The sequence below is a fragment of the Strigops habroptila genome, chromosome 9 (assembly GCF_004027225.2).
Source record: "Strigops habroptila isolate Jane chromosome 9, bStrHab1.2.pri, whole genome shotgun sequence".
In the NCBI taxonomy this organism is placed as follows: domain Eukaryota; kingdom Metazoa; phylum Chordata; class Aves; order Psittaciformes; family Psittacidae; genus Strigops; species Strigops habroptila.
The window spans coordinates 5976900-5998275 of NC_044285.2; the positions used below are offsets into that span (position 1 = coordinate 5976900).

Below are 21376 nucleotides of genomic sequence, written 5' to 3' on the forward strand. Positions count from 1 at the left end.
CAGATAGCTAAATCTCTACCTCCCTTCATCTTTGGCCCATTACATATTACATATATAAAAGCAACACTGGCACTTGCAGAATGGGATATTTATGGCCATGTATTTTTGTGTTATGGATCTGAAAGTCCAACCACACTGCACCAAAGAAGCACTTCCCACTGCATTCAGCACAGTAAGAATTTATACCCCTACAAAACAGCAGTTTTTGTAATTTTAAAACAGAAAGACTTGTCTGACATCAGGCAAATGGTCAGCTAATATCTACCATGGGCCAAACATAAATGACTGTATCTGTAACCTTGCCCAAACAGCAGTTGCATTTTCTAGAGTGAACCTGATTTTATGTTAGCTGCTGCTATGCAAAGAATTAGACTGTCACCCTGTTCTTGGCATTTGTAGGCCAGTAAAACAATCTCTGAGATATATTCATTTATAAAACAGGCTGACATGCAGACAATATATCCCCATACCATTGATTTACAGCACAGGAACGTAGAAGAGGATTTGTTTTGTTTTTTTCTTTCTGATCCTGATTTTCAACATGCTAAAAAATTAGGAGTGATAATGATTCCAACAGCCACATTTTATATGTAAACAAGGCAACAGAAGCACAAGAATCCTGGCCAATAAGGCATGGTACTTGATCTGTCTTACAGACATCTTGCATGGCTTTAGTTAATAAAGACTTCAAAAACTGTTATATTCCAACCTAAAACGTCCTCCCTAAATGGAAAGTTCTAACCGGAACAAGTTCCTCTGAAGCTATTCCAACTCCCTTGCTTTGTAAGACAAAGTGAAGCTGATACCAGCTCCTGTCCTACCTCAAATGTCATTCTAAAGAACAAAGACCTGTTAGTGTACATATCTATACAGATATCCATCTCAGGTATACATAGAGAGATAAAAACAGACACACACATACAAATACATCTGATCCTTATGTAAACTACTTCATGGAAATTCATACTGCCAGGTATTAATTCAAAACATTTGCTTCAGCCTGTTGGAGGAGGTTGCATTTACATCGTCTCCGTGGGGTATTACAAACTCAGTCTTCTCTTAACGCAGCAAAAAGACTCCACCAGCAGTCAGCTAGGCAAAGTCCTACAGGAGTCAATGAAGCTCTTGAAGAACCTCTCTTCATTCATTCAATTGCAGGACTTGAACCAATTTTAGTGCATCTGTCACCATCCTATATGAACATCACCCTGCTCGGTTGCAAGTATAATACAACCTTGCAATCACGGGTCATTTAGGCAAGATACAAAATCAAGACCTTGGTGATTTTAGATCCAACAGTACATTCTGTGTATTATTAAGTTTCAGACCCTAAAACTTAATTACAAAATCTCACTGTAGTCTCAAATTGATAGCTGAGGCATACTGTCACTTCCTTTCTAATGCTGACTGGTTAATCGGTTGCTGAGTTCTATCTCAGGCTGTGATGCTCTGATAGAGCTCCCACATCTCCTTAAGAAGAGTTGCTTTACTGCTACCGCCGCAGTAAAGGGAACTTTCATTACTGTGACACAACACAGACACAAGACAAATTGATTTAGCTATTCAGAAATTATTTAGCCTCGGAGGTATGGGAAATGATTGCTATGAACATAGAGTACATAATAAAAGTTCAGAGGGTGTTTATAAAGCGAATAGAAATATTTCTGCATTCTAACAGCCTTTTGAGTAGTTCTGTAACATTGGTTTTCAAAGCAGTTCCCAAAGAGGCCCATGTCCTATTTTATCAGCTCTCACATAGCTCCCTGACACTGACTACAGCATCAGCAGCCCTGTGATATGGACACCCACTCCTCAAATTACAATTGTGCATGTTTTTATTCTCTCCCCAGTGACACCTTATGCCTTGGAGAAGCTCCACAGCACCCTCCCTGAATTATTTTCTTAGCATTACTTTTTTGACAAAACTCGAGAATGGTTCAGCTGCTGACATATAGAATAACAGAATCATAGAATGGTTTGGGTCAGAAAGGACTTTAAGATCATCCAGTTCCAACCCCCTGCCATGGGCTTAGGCACCTTCCACTAGACCAGGTTGCTCCAAGCCCCGTCCAACCTGGCCTTGAACACTGCCAGAGATGGGGCAGCCACAGCTTCTCTGGGCAACCGGTGTCAGTGTCTCACCACACTCACAGTAAAGAATTTATTCCTTATATCCAACCTAAATCTCCGTTTAAGTTTGAACCCAAATAAATCTATACATATCTATCTATAACGGCTACTGCAAGGAACAGTATCTTCTTGATTTCTCCTAATCCTCTCTGCCTTTTACCTAATAGACTGGTAAGGGAAGGCAGTAACAGGTTCAGATCACATGTTCAATATCACAAATGTCAGGGACAGAAACCAAGCCCCTGTTTCAAATGATCCAGTTTTAACAAACCATACTTTTTTCTGTTTCACATCATTGTTAGACCAAGTTCTGTCACACATAATCCATTACACCATCAATACCTTTTCTGCTAGGCTTCATACTGTGCATGAGAGAATTTTAAAGGACGGAAGCCAATTTCTAAAATAAAACAAGTGGAATCTAGTTTTCTGCGTTACTTCTTTTCATGCAATTTGAGAGCATAAAAGCCTATTACAGAACTGAGCATTTTAATTCACAACATTATAAAACAATGATCAGAATAGAAACAGCAATGGAATAAACATATCGGGGGGAGGGAGGGAAGGGGGTGCAGGGAGAAGAGCTCTCGAAACTAATATTTAGACTAGAGTTCTACCTAGAAGAGAACAGCAATATCACAGCCTTGGAGAAAGGACCACTTGATTTCAGCTGATTAATGTGTTGCTATTTCAAAGGGCCTAATAACTACAAGTTAAAGCTCTGGAGGTTTGGAAGCTGTTTCATCTGAAAATCATTGAAGAGGGGTCCAACTGTTCCTGTCAAAAAGCATGGAGTTTGAACAACCATAAGAGTGGCCCTTTTGACAGCAGTACAAAAGATGAGAGAAGGCACTCTCAACTGAAAGTAAAAACAAACCCTTAGAAACACGTTTCAAATCTGGTTTTTCTGCCTCTCTGGTTCCAATTTAGGATCTGACTATTAAGAACAGATTTTAGACGGGTGTCTACTAAAGTATGCCCATAAAACATTTGTCACCAGCAAACCCACAGTCATAGGATAGAACACTTTTAAGAGGTTTAGAAACCTGACATTAGATAAGATTTTCTGTGTAATTTTTCTAAGCAGTAATTATATAATTTTTTAAGTCTAAAAAACAAGCTGGTTTTGACCTGGTAAGACTTTGTGGAGAAGTAAAAGATGTTGTGCTGTGTGACAGAATAATTCTTGGAAAACAACAGAGATGGGAGAAAGAGAGGGATACATTCCATCAGATGGAAAAAATAAAAGTGAAAGGAGATTAAATGCATGCAAGGAACCTGTAGTAAAAGGTTATTTTCTCAGCCCGTGTAGGCTCCAACGCTAATGAAATGCCTCATCAGCAGAGCTGTGAAAAATATGATTTGAAACTCCAAGTTTCAAAACCACACACAATTTATCCTAACTCTAAACTACTAACAGCTTCCTCAAAAGTTTCCTTGCGATTTATAAACACAGTCAGTGCAATTCACGCAGCCCAGAGAAAAACTTGAGCTGATACTGCTTTGAATGGCCAATTTATGTCTTGCACTAAACTGAAACACTGACTTGGATTTGAGACACAAAGACATGCTCCCCTTTATTTACAGGGTAGAGGAATTACATATTTTTAACTTATCTCTGGGTTCTGTAGTGTCAAGTTGCCATGTTCGCACAAATGGACTCTATTAAAAAGGAGAAATTTCTGCAGCTCAATATTCAGGGACAAACTCTCCAGCATTTTATCCTAAGCTTTCAGTCCCTCTGCCCCAAACAAAATGCAGGATATTACCCAATAACATAAGATACTGGCTCCCCAAAAGGGCATTCAAATCCCTTGGAGGCAATAAGCCTGTCGACAACAAATTATTTCTGACAGCTACTTATTCCTGCCCTTAGAAAGGGAGAGTAGAAGAGTAGAGGAGAGAAAGAACACACTCACATAGAGCAGTGTGTTTGTACTTGTGCTCTTGGGCTGGTTTATGTGCTTGGCTAGCAAGAATATTACAAAAAGAAACCTATAAGAATTATGGAAATTAGACTAATACAGCCCCATATCAGGGCATTCCAAATAAAGGTTGAGGCAGCCACGTTTTATGTATTTCCTACTAAAGGTACTCTCCAAAAGATGTATTTTTTTCTTTAAGAACACAACATCTTCCAAAGATGCATTCCAGAATTGCTTTTACTAATACTCTCCTTCCCACATCCATATGCTGCTCTCTCATTGTGCCATGGCCAGCTGAGAGCACTCTGGTGCCACTTCACAGCCACCAAGCTGGAACTGAAGGAGGGGTCAGTTATGAGCAGAATGACTCCTTCATTGCAGTGCAATAACGAAGAACGTGGCAGGAAGAGAAATTATACTTAAATAAACCAGCACTGTCAGAAGAAACCTATTTATTTTAGATTCAATTTACTTTTTGTGTCCCCAGCAAAAGAATGCAGAGCATCTCAACGGCAGCATGAAACATGCTCCGTACTGAACAGCAATGACCAAAATCAGAAATGACCAGAAGGAATAGAGGTCTTTAAATATTTATGCCACATTACAAATTATGCCTGCATTGCTCCACACACCAGTATACAATTTACTAATTGTTAAGGTTGTATCACAGGCAAAAAGCTTAGCTCTTTACACAAGCTCTCTGTTGCAAATGCAAACACAACTGGAATCTAAACACAAAGACACATAAAAAATCCACCTAAATACCCCGAAGTTAACCCAAAACATCAAATTGTGCCCCAAAATAACTCAGTCTGTATTACATGCCTGCCTGCACAGAACTGAGAAGTAGGAATAAAGGGTACGTTTGTACAATTTGCTACCATCTAAATCTACCTGATATTTTTTTAAAAGATGCTTTGGGTAACAAACAATGTGGCCACATTTGCCCACCTCTGTTGTCTACATAGGCTAAATGACAGAGTTATAAAGTCATGTCCTGCTGCCATACCCACATGTCCCATCTCTGCTTGTACCAGCTGCAGGCTGCTGAGAAAGTGGTCCAGGATGAAGTTAATGGGGAGGAAACAAACCCAAGACACCTAACTTGTGCTTGACAATTTACATTTCATGTGAGGATGCAACAAGGAAAAGGAATGACAGAATAAAAACTTTGGAGGATAGGAACTTTGGTCATAAGGGTCACAATTTTAACACCAGTTTGAATGCTCAAAAGGGAAAGAAAAAAACCAATGTCCCCCTCTCCCAACAAAATAAGACATGAAATAATCAAGAAAAAAATACCCTGAAAGAACACACAAAAATCTCATACACTTTAAGTCAATATGTGTTAGGGCCTTTTTTATCACTGTCTGGTTTAGACTCTTCAGGGGGATCTCATTTTCTTTGCTGCTGCCAGGAAGTAGAAACTCATTTGTGTTTTAAATGAAAGCTGTGATTCATGTGCAATCACAAGACTCTAAGAAATGGAGCTTTAAGAAAAAATCATGTTATTCTGCAAAAGTAACAGTGAAATCAGAAGAGTTGACAATACTACAATCTGTTCTCCACCAGCCTCCTGGGACGCTGCTGCCGGTAACTTCATCAGGGAAGGGTGGGATGCTATGCTGAACACTGCAAACACAAAATGCTCACACTCTGATCCTGAATTACTTTTTGTCATTAACATGTTTAATGAATTAATTCTTTATTCATAACAATGCCTGGAATCCGAAAGAGAGAAACAACAATAAAATAAAACCAAACTAATTAAAAAGTGAGAGTTTTCCTTTACTTTGATCATTTTGATTATATTAATGAGATTAGCCAGCCTAGAAAATTAAAACCAAGATCCTTCAAGATCTCTTTTTCATGAGAGATCAGGAAAGAGCCGCTTGGTTCAAGCCTATTTCACTGAACTGAACTTAGATAAACTTAACACCTGTTAAGTTTATGTCATTAAGATTTATATATTACATTCCAGCTATTTAAAGATTATCTGTCAAATTGGTCAGTGTGGATGATAATTTTCAAAACAAAACAGCATGTGACTGGAGGTGTCATCTTTGTCCTTTAAGACACCCACATTTAAAGCCCAAAGCCTAACAGCCCATCACAAGTCTAACCGGGTGGTTCTACCCAGTTTTCTTGTGGCTGATACTTACTCTTTATTCCTAACCCCAAAAGAGCTTAATAAAAAGAAAAAAAAAACAAAACAACTACAACACCACAAGGTTTGGGTTCTATATTTATGTATGTACAACAGTTTTAGAGTAAAAGATTTCAAATCCTTTTAGGCTGCAGACACTGAAGAAATAGCTGTTTGCCAGCATGCTGACTGGTCAAATTTTTCCCTCATGCTTTTATCTAACATATTTTACATTTCCTGTGCCAAGTAAAATACAGTTAAGACCCTCCAGCAATAAAGCTTAAAATTGAAAAAAACCCAAGGAAAAAATATTACAACAGTTTTCTATCTTTTGGGGTAATCCGCTGGGAGTGGGTTAGGGGAATAAATCTGCATGTTATTTCTACCACAGACAAAGGCGACGGAGAAAATCCTAAAACAAAGGGGGGTTGGCATGCAAAAAAACCAAACCAACAAACTTGTTTTATATTGTAGCTAAATTAAATGGTCATTTTTATCCCTAATGTTTTGGTTTGTTTATCAGCAGAGTCATAGTTTCGGTATTACTCTCATGAAGAAAGTTATGATCTATCTGCAGGGAAGGCAGGCATTATGCAAGTTAAAAGCCTGATCTTATAGTAAATAATTCTTCCCCAAAGTGTCAGAAAAAAAATATCTGTGCTATTTAAAAGGAAGAAAAAACGTAGGTTAATTTTATTTATTCTGGATAAGGTGAACACCTTAAAAGGGTCATGAAAAAATTTATCATTAGCTGAGCTGATAAATGTCCACTTACTTTGGAGGCATATTTGTTAACACTATGAGAAACATTAGCAGTGAGGGTCACATGGTGATGTAATTGTAGAGGGGTGGAAAGAGGATTTTGTGGAAGCATTCTTTAACTTTGGGCTCTCAACACTGGGTTCCAACTGGTAGCAAATGGGAGGCTTAAACAATATGTTTAAACTACTTTAATGACTTCCTCCTTTGCTTTCATAGTGTATATTAGATCTGAATGAGTAAAAGAAAACAGGCTTTTTAATAAAGCAAGTATGTTCAATTAGGCTTAATTCAGTGTTCAGTGGCAGGAAGATTACACATAAGGTTATTTCCCTGGCAGTCTCCAGCTATGGAATTAAAAAATATATATAAAGAAATAATAATCAGGTTGCAATAAACCCACATAAATGAGGAATAGATGCTTGTATACACTCAGGCCGCAAAACCGTCCCATACCCCCCTTTTCAAAAACTTCCAGTCCCAAAGAAATGTTTCCAGACTGAAACTAAGCAGAAAAAAATAAATTATATGAAAATCAATAATAATAACCACCACTACCAAACAGTAAACCCAGATCACAGAACCAGAAATCTAAAAACACCTATTAAAGCACATTCAAAGCAGTAAGATGATACCCTTTCAAGTAAAGGATTTCAGACTATCCTCTTTCCTAATGCTACACATGGGATTCCCCAAATCCCATGTCCATGTACATGAAAGCCCAATGCTAGAGCCCAGGTCTCTTCATCTACCCGAGATCCATTTCCCACACTCAAGAGGAGAGCAAAAATGGTAGTTGAACCCCAGTCCTCCCTACGCCTGATGCACAACAAGAACAGTGACAGTGATTACATCATTTCAGCAGGTTCATAATCTGCAGTGTGACAAAATTGCTGCACTACAGAACAAATGCATGAAGATGACTGGGAGACTCACTGTAATTATACCCTAAATACATTACTATTGTAAGCTAGCAACAACAGCAGTGACACAAAAAAATCCCAAGCATTGACAGCACGACTATGTAACAGAGATTTTCCACTAGCAGACCTATAGCATCTTGCTTTCCAAAACACAGAACAATCTGAAAAAAACCCAACTTGCAAGACTCTTGCAATTTCAGGCAGCTGTTCAGGTAAAACTAAAGCCAGAAGACTGTTTGTTTTAATAAAGCTATTATATGTGCAGCTCCAAATTAGGAATGGCAGGAGACTAGGAGATGCCTAAACCATCACCACCTGTTTGCTCTGAAAATCAATTAAAGTCACACTATCACAGCAATCCCTTCTTAGCTAATAAAAGTTATACAGCTTCAATGTGCAATTTTAGGTGCTTTGTGGGAATGTGCCTGAAATCTAAATCCTCAGTCTCACGTTACTTTGGTACTAAACACAACTCTGAACTAACCACTGTAAAACTTGCCTTTTTGGGTTAGAGAAGGTGTTAAGGGAAAAGAGACCCTGAACTGCTGTTTTGATGCAGAGGATTGAACTAATATTCAGTAAAATCTAACAATCCAGCCAAGAACATTATATAGAGTTTTAAGTAGAAGAAAACTGAAGTCCTTTATGACACATGCCTGTTCAACATATTCTGTGCTGCAGAACAGATCCAACTTTACAAGTTGAAAGCAAGGGCAGTAGAGACATCCCAAGTGTTTTAGTAATTAAACGAATATGCATAATGAACCATATGCCCAAAGGGCCTGTTCTTCATATGGGCCAGATTTTTGTTTGAATTTTTAATTTTTATATACAGATGAAACATTTCATGTAATATAGCAACAGTGCAAAGGAACATGCTATGCAGGAAGGGAAGGAGGAACTACCCATGTGAGAACGATCAGAATACACTTGATGATTTCTGCTCCTCAATTTCCGATTCAGAGCCAAGAGGGCTTTTTCTTAAAAAAAAAGAAAAAAAAAAAGAAAAAAAAAAATCCTTTTCTCCTTTGAACAGCTGTATTAGTCATCTGCTCAGAGCCTAGAAAAGAGGCATTGAATAGATGTATATTTATATAGGTCAAATTTATACATTTGGATGTGTGAAAATGATTATATACACCAACACATTTAGATGCTGCAAGACTAGCAAAAACACAGACACTATCAAATTAAAATGCTTCTGATCCACCAGGAAAAAAAAATAACTACAGGGTGGCTTCTCTGTTCAGCAGGACCTGTCACATTATGGGAGCTGCAGTGAAACAGGACACACTCACATCTGTCTGGGAAATAGGAATGGACGTTTCTAAAAAGATGGGTCAAATCCCACTCTTGTTGCACTAACATTACCCCACTGTGAACATGAGGATGCCGTGGCCTTGTTGCACAAATATTAAATCTTCCAATTTCTCCTGGTGTTGAGCCGCGCTTCTTTCTCAGTTAATTCACCTTTTTTCATCCCCTGCTCTTAAAGCTCTTTCCCAAGCAAAAGCAGCATCCTTTGCAAACATAAGCCTATAGAATAGGCTAGCCCTCTAAATCAGCAGCAAAACTACTTGGTGCTGATTGTCAAATAGCTACACTTCAAAATAATAAGCTGGTTCTTTTAATTGGACAAATTTCTATTTTGCTTCATAAAGCCAGTGATGAGGGTCAGGTACTTGTCAGCGTGGACATGGTGGTTAAGCAGTATAAAAACTTTCCTGCATGAGCTTCTGAGTCAGCTTTTATGTAGGAGTTAGGCTCTATGAACCAAGGGAAATCAAATTCTTATCAGACTTCATGAGGGAAAGAAAAAATTTGGAGTAAATAGCAAACAGTGCCTCACGGTAGCTCAGATTTAGCACTGCACCTTGATAAATAAGCAGTAATACATACAATGGTCGTGGCTGTTACATGCACTGATGTGGTACCACAGAGATGCAGTGGGGAAGCACCAGATGTGCTCTAAGGGATGCAGGCAATAATGTGATCCACTCAGAATTATTAAAAGGGTGACTTTTCATCAAACTCAATGAGTTAAACTTTTTGTGGGACTTTGGGAGCTCCCATCACCAGCACAGCATGTGAAAGCATCCTGTCCCCAACCTTGCAGTGTTTAAAAGCTCAAATAATGAAGTTGTAAATAATGGCATTCATTGCTCTCAGTCCTAATTCAGGTTTTGTGCTTTTGACATTGCCTGGTTTACGTGATCTAGTGGTCTCCACGGAAAGACAGATAAACTTCAACAGCTGTCAGAAGACAAAAATTGACAAGGAGCATCACCTTTCCTGCCTGTTTAAATCCTTTAAGGAAGTGTTGGAGCAATTAGAGAGGGAGTCTAATCTTTGCAGAGTGCATTAACACTCTCCGACCTCCCAGACAATAGATCAGACCTCAGACACATAATGCTTCCCTAAGGCTTTTTAACCAGAGCATTTGATCTCATAGTCACTCTGTATGTGTTACTATAGGTATCAGTGTGTGAGGCGGTATTCATTGGGCACTAAAGAACCACAATCTCTGCTAGTATTCATACAACTTTTAAAACAGAAAGCAGAAGAGCCACTGCAATGCATGCTGTTACAGAAGTACCACTTCCCAGAAAAAAAGGGGGGGTGGGGGTGGGGGGGGAGGGAGAGAGTAAAACAATCCAGAGTAGCTCTGCAAAATGTCCTCATTTTTATTAATCTCATATTTCCTTTCTGCCACCACTGTTTATTTCCCAGCTTTGGAACCTAAATCTATTTTTAAAAAAGCAGAGATTAGCTTTTTATTCATAGAAACAGTTATCTGATAATAATTTCAAAATACTTCATTTCTTAACTCCTGCGGAGGGACTTGAGGAAAAGGGAATTAGGAAGATGGGTCTAGTTTCTTAAGGAAATTGAAATATATCATTGCAAATAATTTTCCCAAACGTGTACATGGAAGTATCTGGGGAAGTTTTCTTAACTGCTAGAAGTCATCATCTAATTCATGATGGGCATGTTTGGTTAAAAAAAAAGAGGTATCAGTTATGCATTTCCCCATTTAACATTCTAAACATTCTAAGAAAATTTGGTTAGTGATTTTTTTTAAATGGAATTAGACTTCCTTGCCATCATCTTCTGACAGAGGCCACATCTGAACTCTTCTCATATGGACAATGCATAATGGTGTTTTAAGTCCAGCTAACTGGATTCCCACCCACTGCTAAATAACGGGTGCTGCAGTCTCACTAAGCAGTGGGTTTTCTTTCCCCCATGCAGTGTATTTGAGGGACAGTGCTAGCTAACAGTACTTTATATGAACCTATCAATGCTTTGCATTAGCTGCAGAATTTTGTTTTACTTTTCTAGACCTCCAAAAAGTGTCTTTTGTAAAGAACCTGCATTACAAATAGTTTTTGCTGCTGTTTAAATGGGTATCTCAGATTTGCCAAGCCAAGTGCATCACAAACGACAAAAAGGTCATATATACGTAGTATATTTAAAAACAAACAAGCCTTCAAAGTCAAAGTGTAATGCAGCTATTTCTAATCCGAACAAACAATAGAATACATCTAATGAAAGTTGACAATTGGCTTTGATACAGAGCTGTGCAGCTCCTCTGTTCCATTAAAAGATGAAAGCTGAAGGGACATACAGAAGACAGCGACTTCTTCCAAAAAGTGAGTAGAAAGTTCTGAACCTGAGCTAGTAAATAAAGGTTGTTCTAGTGAAGACTTTTGCTAACATATGACACTCATTTTTCAGTAAACATGCTGACTTTACATGGGTAATATTAAGACTAAAATAAATCACGTATTAGACTTGTACAAATCACTACATGCTTTACATACTTATCAACACTTCTCAAAATCACAGCACTGCCTTGAAAACAAAAAAATCCCAACCTCAAACCAAGCTGAGCTTGACTACAGTGTGGATGTCACAAGAATAATAGATTTAATTTTCATGAAGTGGTGGCGAAAGCAAGCAAAACTATTGATACTATTGGAACCGGTGTAATCCTTTACTGTGGCAGTAGTCAAATTTATTAATACTTAACAGTACAGATCTTTTTAATTAGATTTCTGGGATTTTTCAATCATCCCGTTGTTCCAGCTTTATTTCCTAATGAATGCTAAAAAAAAGTAATGGAAGGGACATATCCTGATTTGGGGTTTTTTTGTTATTATTGCTATCCTTAAACAACCTGAGAACTTCCTGGTTGCTTAAGACTAACCTCTAAGTCAAAGCACATCTTAGTTGCTAGTGAAGGAAAGTAAAACTAAAAGAGAACAGGCTTTTAAAAAATGGATTTGCTCTGTAGCTTCTATTCTAATCCCCTTTTATTTCAGATCTTGTAAAGGCTTCAACTCTCTTATTTAAAATAAAAAAAGCCCCAGAAGAAGAATGCCTTAAGAGAAACCCCTCAAGGTGCATCTCTCTCCATCATAAAACCAAAATGTTGCATTACCTTCAAATAGGAAATTTCTTCCAGTTGTCACGATTTCTGCAACTAGTGTTAGATTAAGCGCTGGGAGAACGGGTGAATTAAATTAAAAATAAAAGAGTTTAAGCAAGAGAAAGAAAACCTGCCAGAAAAAGCTGACAAAAGCCTGAAAAAGCCAGAGCTGGCTCATTCGTGAGGGTCCATCGCCACCTACAGGATTTTCCTCCTCTTCAGAAAACCTGCTGCTCCAATTCACACAGGATTTGCCCCAAAAGGAGTATGGAGATTTTTAAGTCATGTTAAATAACATCGGTTTGCTGAAAGTTAATGGAGTTGCGGTGATTTAAACCACCTACAGATACATCTCTACTTATTCCCTTATAATAAATAAAAATATACATACTAAAATAATAAAGATAAAACCTTCCTTTATGTTTCAAAGGAATGCACTGTTTTAAGCTTGTATCTGTGTTAAAAATAAAGGACTTGCCTTTTTAAAAAAAAAAAAAAAAAAAAGAAAGGGAAGAAAAGAAACACAAAATACTGATAGGGTTGTTCCACCAATGACAAGAGAGATAACAGTCAATGCCTACAACCTTCCTGTAAAACTAAGTGCTTTAAAGCACTTTCCAAGAGGTGCCAGGTCAAAGGAATGTGAATAATGAGACAAAACCAAGCAGATCCTGACTGAAAGAAAATCAATACACTCAGGGTTCTGGGGAAAAAGAGCACACCAAGTAAAAGAATTCTTACTTTTAATGACAATTTCACTTCCTAATGCATACTTTTTTCATAATAGATACCATGGGTTTCCTACCTTCATTATTTTTTTAGTTGGGCTGAGCTGTAGGCCTTTTTTCATACAGCTTGCACAGTGCAATTCCATGCCAAACTTTGGGAATTTAACACATAAGCTTCTCAAATTCTGGTATTTCTAATAGTGGTGGGTAAATAGCTTCTCTCTCATGCTCCTGTTTTGAGTCTCACACAGATGCAGCATCATTAAACTTAGAATACTAATTTCATCTTTGTTTATGCAATTTCTAATCTAGAAATAAAGTGAACTTTCCGGAAAGGCAACAGGAAAACTGGGAAAATAAAAATAACTGGATCCTGATATGGAATATGGTCTCTTTAGGACCACATAATCTAGCAAATGGTTACAAATAAATTCTTCTTGTTTTCCAGCCTACCAGTCAATTGATAAGAATTACAAATTACTGCTTTCTCACAAATTCAGAAGGTGTGCAACACATTTAATAAAAAGTTCCTCTAAAAAATCTAAGCTGCAAAAAGAAAAACATCACAACAGAAAAGCCAGCTCACAGGTACTGTGCACTTAAGTCCTTCCCACAATTTTTGTAGCAAATTCCTAACATCAGGATGTAGGTTTGTAAGATAACAGTAAGAATCATGAGCTAAATTCACCTTTGGCTTACGCAAATCTTGCAGCTGTATTGAGAGTAAAGGAACCAGCGCTGCCTTCATGGGTAGCGAATTTGATATTTTATAAAACAAATAATAGCTAAAGATTAAAATATATATATAATTGTTAATCTGTTATTAGTTTCATAGCAAGGAGAACACAGCATATCTGCTAACGAGTGGTTAGAAACAGGAGTTCAGCAATGTTAAATATACAAATAAAACCAGCAACAGGCTTTTACCCTGCCAGACAAAGCAAGATAAATACAAGATATGCAAAAATAAATGGGAAAATACACAAAACAGCATACGGGCAACAATAAGCTACCACAAAACTTCAGAACTTCAAAAGATACACGACGTTATATGTTAGGGGTTAACAAAAAACGGCTTCAGAAATCAAACAGCTGAAGTACAAAACAATATAGGAAACTCCAGCCAGACCACAAAGGGGGTTCGCTCTTCATAAACATCGGATCAGGCAGCTAAAATTATTACCAAAGCTCTCTTGTAACTGTCACCTGTGGTGGGTATAATTACAGGCTACTGCTGCAAGCACGCCCACGTCATATGGCAATAAAAGGACCTACAGCTTGCCAAGACCAGGCAGACAATGGAGAACACACACCACCTGACGAGAGCCCAAAAAGATCAGCCAGGGAGACTAATACAAATGACAGCTTCGAAACAAATGACAAAGCTTCAACCAGGGAAGGAAAAAAAAGGCAATATCAAATTAGCTGGAAATGCAAGTGCCTAGCAGAGTTCTCCAACAGGTCACAACTTGAGCACAAAGCCAGGCAGAAGTGTTTGAGGATGCTTTCAGTTCAAGTTTTACTATAAAGAAGCCTTTTACATTATTTTTTAATTAGATTAAATGTTTGCACATTTGGGCTTGGCTTTGTGGGCTGTCATTCAATAGCCAAACAGATGAAAACTATATATTTATAATCCAGTTCTGGAGACAGATAGCTAGATAGATGTATTTCAATAGAGGCACCTTCTTGGGATACATCTATATACTGCAACAAAGCTGAATTTCCTTCTCATTGCCTTAATTCTTTACTGGATGCCTGCATACACATTCCTTCTAAACAGTTATACTCAGGCTTATCCTCCAGCAGGACTGGGCTTTTACCTTAGTATTTTGACTATAGAGTTTAATACACACAACCAAGGTATTAAAAGTCTTTATCATCAACTAAAAACAGCACAATGCAGTTGAGGAGTGAGAGACAATGATTTAGGTCTGTTTCATTACCAGGGCTGAGGGAATCATTCCTATGTGATGCATGCAAGTACGCAGCACAGAAAGCACTACTATTGCTCAAAAATACGAGCACGGCATAGGCTTAATCTAAAAGGAAGCTCCACAGCCCCAAAAGCAAGGGCCTCTCTATACAGACCAAGTGCCTTGTTAAGCAGGCCCATAGCAAATGAGTATTAGTCCTCAGATTCAAAACATAGTTTTGTTTTTATTTTTACTTTGAAACATTTCACTGGTAAAAAAGCAAAACCCTAAAACCCCTGAGCTGGAAACACACAACCATTTATCCTTTTCAAAGTTAAAAGGGATATTTGTACTGGTCTCTGCTCTGCTAAACCTCACCCTGACTCCAAAGCTTCAAACTTTGCTTTTTAAATCTTGTTTATAGTGTTGTCAAGCTTCTAAGTGGTTATTTCCCTATTAACTTTGTCCTTGTTTGTTCTTGCATTTTTGAAAGAGCTGGAAATAACATGTGTTTACTTTGCTGTGTGTCTCTCAGCATCATCAATATCACTGTTGCTATTCCAGGAATTTTAACTGCTGCAGCAAAGCAGAGTCTGGGATCTCAAGCTTAAATCGTATTCCCCTCAACCACAGAAGAATAATACTGGAAATATAAAAATTGCTGGGAGAAGGGTAAAACCAGCTCCCTTAATTGTCTAAGAGAAGCCTGTTTCTCATCGGAGCAGTTACTTGCATGTGTCAGGTAACGTGCTCCTAACGCTCTGCATGCACAAATGGTGTGTTCTCACAGGCACTGCTATGAGCAGCGTGGAGGAAGCAGGATGTAAACGTTCCCTCCATCACTAGAAAAAATGCTTTTACGGGGATCTAATAGCTCGAAATAAAAACATCCCTCTGATCCAGCCTTTTCACTGCAGTCTGAGACAATAATTTTAAGGATGTGCCTTTGCCAGGGATTTACAGAGAGGAGGAAATGTTAGGGGCTCTGAAGAAATACTTACTAGGTCAAAATCCTGAAACACTGCCTCTTGCTGCTCCTCCAGCACCAGTTCTGGGCTTAAATATGAACAAATTTTCGTAGCAGAGTGTTATTTTACAGCTCCCTATTTAAATAGGAGCTGCATTTCGTCCTTTTGCTGACTGCTTCTTTAAAACTGTAGCAAAACACAAGCTGCAAACAGGCTGAGTAAAGCCCTTAGCAAAAGCTCTACAGTAAAGTGGAAGTAAAGACCATCTCTTTTGCATTAATACTTTTTTCTTCTTTTTAAAGCTTTTTCTTTTTTCAAGTTTCTATTCAGTGTTTGAAGAATACTCATTCTTCTCTCTTTAGGATTCATTTTATTTAGCTTTTTAATGTGGAGACATTTTAATCTACCATTACTTTAATGCTGTTCCCAAATAGTCTGGGAACAATGATTTATATTTTGTCTTCAGCTATGAGGATTAAAAAAAAAAGGGGGGGAAGGGGAGAGAGAGAAAAAAAAGACTGTACCCTTGTCATCAGTTACACATGTACTCATGGCAGGCTGGTTTGCACTTTGTATTAGGGAACTATTTGTTAAAAATTAGCAGACAATTCATGGGGAAAATAAGAAAGATTTTAGGGAAACTTGTGTGAGAGTGCATCTTCCATCCCCACACTATAGAAAAGTGAATTATTAGCATCTACTGGTAAATCACAAGCAAAGTCTCAGTTAAAATTAACGTCTATCCTCTGCTTGGTTGGCCAGAGTTCCAAGAGATGCTTGGTGATTTGGCCTCTATACTAAGTTGTTTGGATTTCATAGCTGTTACTGGTCTCCCTTCTTCCCCATTGATTTCCTCATATGCCCTCTTCAACTTTTGTCCCAAGAATTTCCATTTATTGATCTGTAATTCCCCTCCCCTCAAGGAAACAAACAAACAAACAAATAAAAATCACTGTTTTGCAAAACAATACAGGAGTTAAACTGGGTACTTTACCCATACATTGTTGTTATGTCCAAGGTTGAATTATGCTTAGTACAAACAGGACTAGAACATTGTGTGTCTTTCTTGGAAAAGTCTAACTGTCACATGCAGAATGAAAGGTTTACCCCAAATAAACCCAGAAGGCTTAGATTTTGAGTTAACAAACATATTTCCTGAGGAAAAAGCACATTATCCTCTTGCTGATATACACTATTAAAAATTCTAGAGGACACTGGCAACAAGCTAATGGCTTTTTGCCTTTAAATCATCAGTATAAATACAGCCCAGCTCAACAGGGATTAAAAATTGTTCATGTCTAATAAGATGGTTGGTGTCTCCTCTGCAAGTTGAGTTGAACAGGACCCAGCTCCCACACTGCAAGCTTAAGCGGCAGCGTGTTAAATGGCACACTCAGAGATGCCCAGAAGTTCATGGGCTACAGATTCTAACCCATCTCTCTGCTGATATCCTGGATTAGGACTGAAGCAAACTGGCATAGTAATGCACACACACGCAGCCTCACCCAGCTTGGCCCGTGACTCGTCAGGCTTCCAGTTCCCACAGGCCAGACCCCAAAAATGGAGCATCTTCTACATTTGTCTGGATTTTAAAAGTTCTGGAGATCTTAATGGAGAAGGTGCCAAAATCTCACTTCTGCAGCAAGGAGCTCAAAAGCTTAAGTTTGAGTTTCCTGCTGCATCCAGAACCCCCACCAGCTCTGCTGAGCACCCACAACCCACAGGGCTTCCCTACTCTTGCTTTAGCTGGCTTTTTGGGAAACCCAAACTGCTCCAAAGTGATCCTATGCCTTTAATTTTCCCAGCTGCCCACCATTAAACAACTGCAGTTGGTTTGACCAGATACTCCGTATTTCCAACACATTATGTTGCATCACCGCATATCCCTTCCTTTCCTCCCAGTACTAATCCATCAAAAACCAATTATCAGACACACTGCAATGGCACTGCAAAATAAGTAAGCACTGCCTGTGCGTGCTGCGTTCCTTGTCTGGCTGGCCTGAGCTGCCAGCTAGGAATGAGCCTGAAAAACAGCTCCCACCTGTACCCAACCCTGGCAGCAGCCTCGATTAGCAAGAAACCTAAACCTGATATAGTGGGAAATGCTGCCAGTAAAAATGAAGTATGCTGGCATGGGTGAGCGTGCAGGGACCCTGAAGCATATCAGCAGCGAGCACTGCCACTCACACCGGAGGTGCTGAGGTGGCTGGTTTCCTGTCATTCCCCTGCTCCTGTCAATGTCTCTTGCAACTATAATGCAAACTTTAAAAAAAATATATATATAATAGTAAAAATTGCAGTCAATATATCCTTTTAATTTGCACCAGATTATATTTTTTTTAATGCAATTACTGTAATTTCATTAAATGGCATAATTACCATTAATGCAGAGAAAACTGTCAATAGAAGGTGTAATTATGTTGTATAAAATCACAAGCACAATGTGCAATGATGCATAATTCCTCAGGAAAATCATTCTGTGACTAAAATTAACTTTTATAATATTTTTTAAATACATATTGTGCAGCAAGAATGTTTTGGTTATTATGAACTTAACTTCCATGACCAGCAAAGGAGGGAAAGCGGAGCAGGAAGGGAGTGTTTGCACGTGGAAAGAAGGATCAAAAATTTGGTTTAAAAATGCATGAGAAAGGTAAGAACATGAGTTTTCACATGCACAAGTGGAAAAAAACAAACAGCTTATAATCACATAGATGTACAAGATGACTTGGAGCAGACATTCCTCTAGGCACATTTCACCATGCAGCTCCAGCTTTCTGGACACTAGTAACACAGCGTGAAAGTGATGTTTCAATGGAGAAAGGTGTGACAAGAGGAAGGAGTGGTGAGGATGAGGCTAAAAACACAACATTTCACCCTGGAAACTGGAACCAAATCGTCCAGGGTATGATATGAAGAGTATAAGGCACACGAGCAGAAACATACAGGGATGTATTAGACCATGTCTCTGGGTGTCTTCAAAATAAAGATCTTTGAGAGACATTCTGCAGTCAAAACACAACATATCAGGTTGAATACATAGATAATTGTCTCAAAATAAAACAAAGTAGGATGCTTGAAGATCTTTTTGGTCTTAAAAATCTACAAATCCCACCAAATCCTGAACTGATGGAGGAGAACACATGAACACAGTTTTTTACGATCTTTCCTGGGATATGAACACTAACTCTACAGGCAACACTTTCCACACGTCAGATTATTCTTGATGTTCCCATGCATGCACAAAAACGTGTGCCAATCTCCCACACCAGACCAATGATGAAATGTAGACTAGAGAGAATCCCAAAAACTTAAGTATGACTCTTTCTTCCACCCCAGGATGTTTTACCTAGAATTTGTGTACCAATTTGCCCCAAGCACCGTGTGCACAGTGCAAACATCACCAAAAGTGAAACTTCGTTTTTCACTTCACCTCCCTTTTACCCCTCTTTCTAAAACCTCTAAACCTGAAAAATTGCTGATCTTATTTGTGCCTGAGCAGGCCCAATCACCTTCCTCTGTGCCTATACAATTAACTCAGATTTAAAAATCATCAGATTAAAATCGCAGAAAGCTGATGAAAAATATTATTCCATTTTTATAGCACAAAAAACCCTGTACCTACTCACATGTTCTTGGATTGTCTCCTTTCACAATTACAAACTAATAAAGAAATTTAGTTTGAGATGAGGTATCTTATAAATGAGAAAACATGGTGATAGTGTTTTTCTCATTCACTTGTGTCCTGCCTGTGCTGTCCTCTGTTTCCTCCCTCTTTATCTGTCCCTCTTTCTCTCTTGTGCACCCAGAAGTAGCAGCTAATGTCCTTGTCACACACACAGCTGTCAGCATTAATGGGGAGGGAGGTGCACTGTAATGAAGACTAAAATAGGAAGGTGTAAGATACAGCGTCCTTGCCTATTGTCATGCTCTGATGAGCTCACAAACATTTTCTTCTGTCCAGCAGTGGGTTTTGTCTGATTGCTTAAGAAAACAAGGTTCACATGATTATACTGTCTGCTTGTCTTCCTCCTTCTCCCTCTCTTTATTCCCCCTTGGAGGAACGGTCATGGGCTACCTCTATAGGGAAACCAAGGGCAATACAACAGGCAAGGGAGGTCCTAAGAACCACCCAAACTCTGGGATTATCATAGTGAAGATATGTGGAATATGTAGAATATGGTCACAACGGTTATTGGGTTATGGCCCAAGGGACAATGTAAGAAGGAAAAAAAAAATGGGCATTTTATGGTTTTTAGGGCTGCCACTTAATCTACCAGCCATGGTTTCACGAATCCAGCTGAAAAACTGGTGAGAAGCTTTATGCATCCTCCTTGCCTCTAGTGTTCAGTATCAGCCACAAGTGGATCACCAATAAGGACAAATTTGGTACAGGCTAAAATGATACAAAGCCAGGTACTGAAGGTATATAGATGTTACTTGCTGAGGAATGATGATTTTAAAAATGCAATATTTGGTACACCTTCTATTTAACCTGCTAAGTGTGGGTGTTACATACAGACTGGGGCAGGGAGGGATGCTGCACCTACCACGCTGAGTGCGTATTTTCAGTACTACAAACACGCATGCTGGAAATAGTGAGAGAGAGATACATAATTAGCACTTCATTTTAAGTGCCAGAGCTGAATTATTTCCATGTGGAAAAAATCAGACAGACATTTTGGTTTGTAAAAGAAACCTGCGGCAATTATTCTTAGAGTCATGTATTTTTATCTCTTTCCCATTACCCACTTTCTTTCAGGAAACCAGGAGTATTATGGTATCCAGTAAAGATGTTAATAATCTGGAACATGTAACCTGCTCATCCTCTTTCCACCAGGAATCGATTCCTTTTTCTGTAGACCCACTTTCCCACCTTCTTATTTTATTGCCTTTCCACCACTTCCAAATTTTTCCTGTCTAGAAAACTGAACTTCACAGCTGTAACTTCACAAGTATTTAGGTGCAAAATCTCTTAAAAGGAGATCTCTTAAACATGTGCTGAGATTCTTGCTGTACAGTGATGGTAGGAGATCGACACTGGGATTTTACACACATCCTTTCCAGCCCCGGTGTGGATGACCATCCCATTCCCTTGCGCACAACCGTAGAGCTCCCTTGCACAGTCATACCTGCTTCAGCAAGGTACCAGCTACTCTGCTCTCCATCAGCTCTTGAAAATTAACTTTAGATATGATCTAAATCAGTTTTGAGCAACAGGAACAAAAAAAAAAAATTCAATGAAAAGACCCTCTCATCCTAACTACTCTCATGTGCCAGTCATCCCTCTAACCTACAAGGTGAAAGACAGCTCCTCTGCCTTTGCTCTGGACCATCTTTCAGTCAGGGATGGTCTGCTTTACTCATCTGCAGCAAATGCACTGAAGTGTTTTCCTCAAAACCTTTAAGCAACTTATAATTCACAGACAGTAAAAGGGGGAGAAAATCT

The 21376-nt window shown here is 38.6% G+C and overlaps 1 protein-coding gene across 5 annotated transcripts in view; it reads right to left on the reverse strand.

The window, feature by feature from the left end:
• Positions 1-21376, reverse strand: part of MCTP2 (multiple C2 and transmembrane domain containing 2) — a 123801-nt gene that overhangs the window by 24862 nt on the left and 77563 nt on the right. The window lies entirely within an intron of this gene.